This window comes from Prionailurus bengalensis, chromosome C2, assembly GCF_016509475.1.
Source record: "Prionailurus bengalensis isolate Pbe53 chromosome C2, Fcat_Pben_1.1_paternal_pri, whole genome shotgun sequence".
Lineage (NCBI taxonomy): Eukaryota > Metazoa > Chordata > Mammalia > Carnivora > Felidae > Prionailurus > Prionailurus bengalensis.
In genome coordinates this window covers 158,296,842-158,304,022 of record NC_057350.1, presented here as the reverse complement: position 1 = coordinate 158,304,022, position 7,181 = coordinate 158,296,842, and the positions used below count along the sequence as shown (strand labels likewise).

The following is a 7,181-nucleotide window of genomic DNA, read 5'->3' as shown; positions in this document are numbered from 1 at the left end:
AGAGGGGCAGGGGGAGAGAGAGACAGAATCCCAAGCAGGCTCCAGTGTGGAGCCTGATGCGGGGCTTGATCCCGCAACCCTAGGATCGTGACCTGAGCCAAAATCAAGAGTCGGACGCTCAACTGACTGAACCACCCAGGCGCCCCTCTGAGGCTCCATTTTTAACTGGGGACTTTCTGTCTCCATCCGGACCGGCTGCCTCTGTGGAACCCTGGACTCCGGCAGTCAAGCCTGCCACGTATCTCTTCTGGGAGAGGACCCCTAAGCATGTCATGCGGCCCTCCCAGGTCTGCCTTCCAGGAAAATAGGTGCATTTGTGTAGGTTAAGGCTCGGAATTAAGCCGATGCCAGCTCTCCCTAAAAACCTGCCCCTGCGACTGTTCCCCTTTGGCCACTTTCCCTTTCTTGTGTCCCCGGTTACCTAGACTTGCAGTGCCCACGCATGTGCGGTCAGCACGCTGTCCGTTGGCCCGGGGCTGCAGGGTGCGCTACAAATCTGCGCGGGTCCAACTGGACCCCAACCACTTGAATGGGCTTCGGGTACAGGGAGCCCACGCTCCACAAAGCGTTCTAAGGCTGCCTTTTAAGATGGTGGCCATGTTAAGTCTTGGAAATAGGCCGTGCCAGGTGCTCCAAATAGTTTGCCACTGTGACCCGCCCTCTCCCTGCAATTGCCCTCCAGGGCCAGGCTGCCAATAAGAGCTGATAATGTGCATGTGCACACAGGCCGGCTTCTCAGGTCAGGTAGCCAGGCACCTCGATAAAGTCATGAAACGGGAAAGACAAGGTCACAGGAGTGGGCATTTCGGAGGACAAGGCGTCTCTTGGATTCCAAGCCCCACCCAACGCAAATGGGCATATTACCCTGAAGGCAGAGCTGGAAGAAGAGGCATGTCTCTTCCAAGAAGAGACATTTGTGAACCTTGATACAGAAGATGCCTGCATGCAGATTAGGCAGCAGATTCAATTGGGGACTGTCACTGCTGTCTCAGAGTAGGTATGGGGGGGTGGGCTCCAACCACCCTGGAACCTCTGCAGTCCTTTGGCCCCATGCCCAGGTTCCCTAGACCTGGAAGGTTCCTGCTGCCCAAGGCCTGCTGAAAGACTGCGTACTGAGCATACGGGGACTTCACAATGCAGGGTCACCAACTATCTGGAAGACGGCTAGGGTTTGCAGATGCCAAGTAACAGAAGATGTCTCTCGAGGACGCAGGGGACACCTAATCTCAAACCCTAGCACGGTCTCCCTGAAGGCACAGCTAGAGGATCCCACACGGCCTAATCGGGGTAACACAGGGCTGCCCTCTGGTGATTTCTCCAGCGAGAGTCACCTGGGTGCCCTGGTTTGGGAGAAATCTGGGACTGTTGAGACAGCAGGTCCAAATGGGGACTGACTCTCCCCCGATTTGCAGCTGCCACATCAGAGTGATCTGAGGGGGATGGGCTCACACCACCCTGGAGACTGCAGTCCTTTGGGTCCTCGTCCTGGCTCCTCTCTCCCTTCCCTCCCCCGCTCTGTCCCTCCCCCTGTCTCTCCCTCCCCCCCTCCTCCTCTCTCTCCCTCCTCCTCTCTCTCCCTCCCTCTCGCCTTCCCCACGGAAAACTACCCAACATGGCTGCAAGCAGTTAAAGAAGGCCCACAGAAGCCGAACGGCGTCCTGTGCTCATGGATTGGGGGATTTCACGCGGGGAAGGGGGCGATATCTCTCAGAGGTATCTGCTGACTCAATACAAGTCCTATCAAAGGTTATTGTTCCCTTTTTAATACTTGTTTATTTTTGAGAGAGACAGAGACAGAACGCGAGTGGGTTGGGGCAGAGAGCGAAGGAGGCACAGAGCCCGACGCAGGGCCGAACTCACGAGCCGTAAGATCATGACCTGAGCCGAAGTCGGACGCTCAACCGACTGAGCCACCCAGGCGCCCCTCAAATGTCTTTCTTCTGCATTTTCGAGCTGCTGTCCATCCTTTTGCAGGGCATTTCCTTCCAAACATCACAGTTTTCATCTCTTAGAGTTAGATGGGATCTTTTCTATGTTTTCCATTTATCTATTTAATGTTTTAAATCTATGGACTACAGACAGTGATAATAAATGTCAATGTCCTCCTCCGGTGGCTCTAGCATCATCGTCACCTCTGGATCATTTTTCAGTGATTGACTGATCTCACTAAGAGTCATTTCCCAGGCTCTTCGCACACCTCAAAATCTTTGATGGGATACCAGACGTGCTGAAGTTGATTATGTTGGTTGCTGGTTATTTTTATGTAAATGTTGTTCTTTTTATATAAATTTCCTATGAATTTTGAGCTTTGTTCTGGGATGCACTTAAATTCTTTGGAAACGGTTTGATCATTTCTGGTCTTGCTTTTATGATTTAAGTGGTCCAGATCAGTGCTCGGTCGAGGGCTGATTCGTTCCCGCTACTGAGGCAAGACCTTCCTAAGTGGTCCACCCACACCCCCCGGGTTATGAGGAGTTTTCTCCCTTTCGTTTCTCTGCTGGGAACGAGGGCCATTCCCGGCTCCGTGTGGTGCCTGGCCCTGTTCCCTGTAATGATATCCCCGCCCCCCCCCCCCCCCCCCCCCGACTGAGTACTTGCCTCACTTGGAGGTGCTGATCGGGACGGTTCTGCACGCTGGGCAGGCCCCCAGACGGATCTTTCTGACTGGCTTTCCTCAGCTCTCTCCTCTCAGGACCTTGGCGACCTTGGCCTCCCTGAACTCCCAGCTCAGTGTCCTCAACTCGACAGGCCTTCTGGGCTCGTCTTCAGTTTCCTCCACCCTGCGATGCTGGGAAATCGTTCAAGGCAGTAAATTAGAGCAATTGACGGACTCAACTGTTTCCCGCCCCTCAGGGATCGCTGTCCTCTGATGTCTGGTATCTTGAAGATCTGCGTTTCACGTATTTAGTCTGGTTTTGTTGTTTTGTGTCTTCAGGCAGGAGGGCAAACCCAGGTGCTGTTACCCTTTAATGGTGTGGCACCTCTATGTTAAAATCTAAGTTGGAAAGTGTTCATCTAGGTTCTGAATAGACGGGGCGCTTGGGTGGGGCAGTCGGTTGAGCGTCCGACTTCGGCTCAGGTCATGATCTCACGGCTCATGAGTTTGAGCCCCGCGTCGGGCACTGGGCTGACAGCTCGGAGCCGGGAGCCTGTTTCGGATTCTGTGTCTCCCTCTTTCCCTGCCCCTCCGCCGTTCACGCTCTGACCCTCTCTGTTTCTTAAAAAATAAAATAAAAATTAAAGAAAATTTAGATTCTGATTAGAGGCTTTTACAGAGTACAGAAAATAGCGAAAACCAGAATGCAACTCGCCAGCTGGCTCCCAACACCTGACCTTACAGCCCTCCAGCATGTACCCACTGACCTTTGTCCTGTTATGCCCAGAATTCGTGATCCCCAAAGACCACTAGGGAGCCGAGTCCGATGCAAAAGCAAAGAGCCTTTATTCGAGTTAGCTCAAGCTCAATCCCCTACCTGCACCGACGCAGCGGTGAGATACCAGGGAAAGAGAGCAAGTTTCAAAAGCACAAAGGTTTTATAGGGGTCTAGGGGCAGCCGATTGGCTGGGGAAGTGGCGTGTTTTGATCAGGAAGCTTGAATGGGTGAGCGGGAGGTCACTCAAAGGGAGGAGGCGTGGTCTAGGTGAAGGACACCGAACAAGATGGAGTGGGCTGGCGTAGGCCCGCCCTTTCAGTCCCACATTCTTCCTCAACCTCTTCTTTCTGGTCTATCGCTTTACTCAGGCAAATAGAGAGTGAAACCGGGGCGCCTGGGTGGCTCAGTCGGTTAAGCACCAGACTTCAGCTCAGGTCACGATCTCATGGTTTGTGGGTTTGCGCCCCACATCAGGCTCTGTGCTGACGGCTCGGAGCCTGGAGCCTGCTTCGGATTCTGTGTCTCCCTCTCTCTCTTGCCCGTCCCCTGCTTGTGCTCTCTCTCTCTCTCTCTCTCTCAAAAAGTAAACATTAAAAAAAAAAATTTTTTTTAAAGAAAGTGAAACCACCCTCAAGCAATAGCGACTGCCCCATGTGACCTCCAGCCAGCCCTGACACGACCAGCCGGCCCAGACCACCCAGACCAGTTTGAACTTAACCCCTGACTCCTCCTTGTGCAGATGGGCCCTGGAGTGACCTCTAGAATGACCGATGACTACCTTAACTCATTATAATACTAAAATCTCCACCCAGAAGGAGCCTCGGCCTCATTGACATAACAAACAATGTCTGTGTAGACATGTTTCCTTAAGGCACATGGACAACTTCTACCTACCCTACACATGATGACAGGGCTTCCCTATCTAAATATGCATCTTAACCCTAAATGAAAGGAGCCCACTCACCCCTGCTCCGGGAGTCCTGGCTTTGGAAGCCACTCCCCATTATCTCCTTATTTGCTACAACTGAACTTTTCTTTGTGACAACTCAACCTGGTGCGGCTTCTGACTCACCAAGGAGGGAACTCACATTGGTTCCGTTACAAAACCCTGCAGTAAAGAAAACACTTAACGCTTGTAGGAGGGAACTCACAGCAGAGGGCCCGTGTGGGGCTTGAATTCATGAGTGGTGAGATCGTGACCTGAGCTGAAGTGGGACAGTCAGCCCACTCAACCGACTGAGCCACCCAGGAGCCCCCTAAGGACAGTTTTTGCTTGCCTCTGGAGCAAAAGGAGAGCAGAGGCGCCCTCTCCCTTGCCCAGGAGCTGGGTGGATGGAAGTTCCTGTGGGGTCTGCGGTGAAAGCCCGCCCTTCGCCTCTCGACATGCCCCCGCGAGAGCATGTCAGCCTTGATGCTTCTTTCAAGGGCCCCCCAAGGGAAGGACGGACAGGACTGCCAAGTGGCCTGAGGGGAAGACTCCGCTTTTTCTGAGCTTTTGTGGGGTGTCCCTGGCTAACACTGGACCCAGGCTAACTTCTCCCTGGGGATGGAGGGAAGGACAGAAGCTTTGCCAAATCCCCGGGGCTGTCACCCGAGCACTGAGGGAGAGGCAAGGAGGCCCGAGTCCTCTCCTAGGCACCTCGCTGTGCTGCTCCAAAACAGACCAAGAGAGGCCTCCACTCACAGGATCGCGATTGGATGCTTGGGGTCCAGGAGCAAATGGTCAAGGAAGAATTCTTGAGGAGCGCCTGGGTGGCTCACTCAGTTCAACGACTGACTCTTGACTTTGGATCAGGTCATGGGATGGAGCCCCACCTCAGGCTCTGCGCTGAGCATGGAACCTGTTTAAGATTCTCTCTTTCTCCCTCTGCTTCTCTCCCCCACTCATGCTCTCTCTCTCTCTCTGTAAAAGTAAAAATATTTAAAACTTTATTTAAAAACAGAAGGAATTCTTGAGATGTTCGGTGCAAAGAAGGTGCTTTTATTAAAGCGTAGGGACAGGACTCTGGGTGGGAAGCGCTGTAACGGGGACCATGAGGGGTGACTGATTACATACTTTTTAGTTGTGGGGGAGGGGAGGGAGAGCTAAGTCTCCAAGGAATTTAGAAGCAAGGCTTCCAGGACCTTGAGGGGCTAATTGCTGTTAAGATAAGGTTATTCAGTACTGTGTAGTAGAATATTAGTCATGAGACCCTTCCGATGTATATCAGTGGGCTATATGTTGAAAGGTGATCGCTAACGTGTATCTTGTGGAGGGAGGAGGGTGTTGAGATAAAGGAAGTTTCCGAAGGGATTTTCGTCCGTTAAAGAAGACTTACAGGACCCTGGAGGTCAGGCCCCTGTCAAGCTAGGGTTGCTCGTTGCCACTAAGCAAAGAATTAACATTAAGGCAGGCTCACTCTGCCTGCCTCCAGTACTTGTCAATGGCCTGCAAGTTGCAAGGAGATTTCATTTTTGCTACATTTCTTTTGCCTTTGTTCTCGGTATCAGATCAGACTACAAAGTTCGTGTACCTTACCTGCTACGCAGCAAAAACTGGGCTAGATCCCGTGTATGAGTTGGGGGTCTCGCTGTCTGCTCTCCTCGTGCTGTGAGACGTAGCACGTGTCTCCCCCCCCAACCCCGGGGTGTCTCAGTTCAGTGGCCGAAGCCAGCTCTTTCCCAACCCAGCCCAAACTGCAGAATGGAAATTGCCCAGAAGTCGGAATCCCGGCACTTAGATTTTATTTTTTGCGAAAAGCTGCTTGCCTTGCGTAAGTATTCGGTAACACCTCGTCTACACTAGCCTAAAGATGGAATTGGCTTCTTACCACCCCTTGCTGGGGAAGCGGATCCCCCCACACCCCCACCCTGCAGCAGCTTGTACAGCCGCATCCCACACGCCCGCCCAGGGGAGCAGCAAGGACCCGCGCGTCTCCCGTCAAAAGTCCACTTCAACTCCCTCCACTTTGACCTCAGGCTGTACTCTCCAATTGGTTACATTCTTTCCACCTTCTCTCTTAGCTCGGGCAGAAGACTCTGCTGGCCCAGCACCCCCTGCCGGAAGCCGCAAGTACCCCCCTCAAGCAATAAGGACCGTCCCGCGCTAGCAAGATCCCACCCACGACGAGGACAGCCTGACCTCCCCTGCGCACCTGCACGTGCCCACCCGCCTCGGTCCCACGTCGTCCTTATAGAAGCCTGGAAGCATTTTCGGCACCGTGGAGACAGTCTTTGAAGCGCCAGTCCGCGTCTTCCTGGCATCGGCCTCGCTGAAGTAAATTCCCTTCTTGTTTCACCTCCACCCGAATCTCTGCCTTTGGATGCTGCAGGCTGTCAGTGGCCCAGCCTGGCCTGCGTGGGGCCCCCGGGGCCCGGGGCCCTTGCCCGCTGGGCCCCGGCTGCGCTGTCCAGCAGGTGAGCCCCAAACTGAGAAACATGCCCTGGTGTACGTGTGGGAGCTCTGACTTCTGCCCAGGACAGCTTCACACCCTTCCGCTGCACGCGCTCGGTCGCTGGCCTCCCCACAGCCCTTCCCCAGCCTCCCAGCCCCCACAGCACTCGTCCTAATAAAGTTCGAGCAGCAACTCTGGTACTTGCACAGCCCCGGGATTCTATGGAGAACTACACCCTTGTGCTGCCTGACTCACACCCCTGGCATCTAGGGTCACCCCGCTCCTCCAGCCCACACCCTGCCTCCTGCCCCGCCCCCACCTATTGTTCAGCCGTGGTCCTCTTCCTCCTGCCCCCCAGCCTCCTCATCCTCTCCAGCCTGATCAGGACTGGGCCAGCCTGCCCACCCCCGCTTACCCAGGCCAACCACCCCAA

At 54.1% G+C, this 7,181-nt stretch overlaps 1 long non-coding RNA gene across 1 annotated transcript; it reads left to right on the top strand.

Moving 5' to 3' along the window:
* The first annotated feature begins 849 nt into the window (after positions 1 to 849).
* LOC122492430 lies at positions 850 to 6,954 on the top strand. The gene is made up of 2 exons (XR_006299617.1): positions 850 to 993; positions 6,378 to 6,954. It is a non-coding gene; the product is annotated as an uncharacterized LOC122492430 (long non-coding RNA).
* Positions 6,955 to 7,181: the final 227 nt, after the last annotated feature.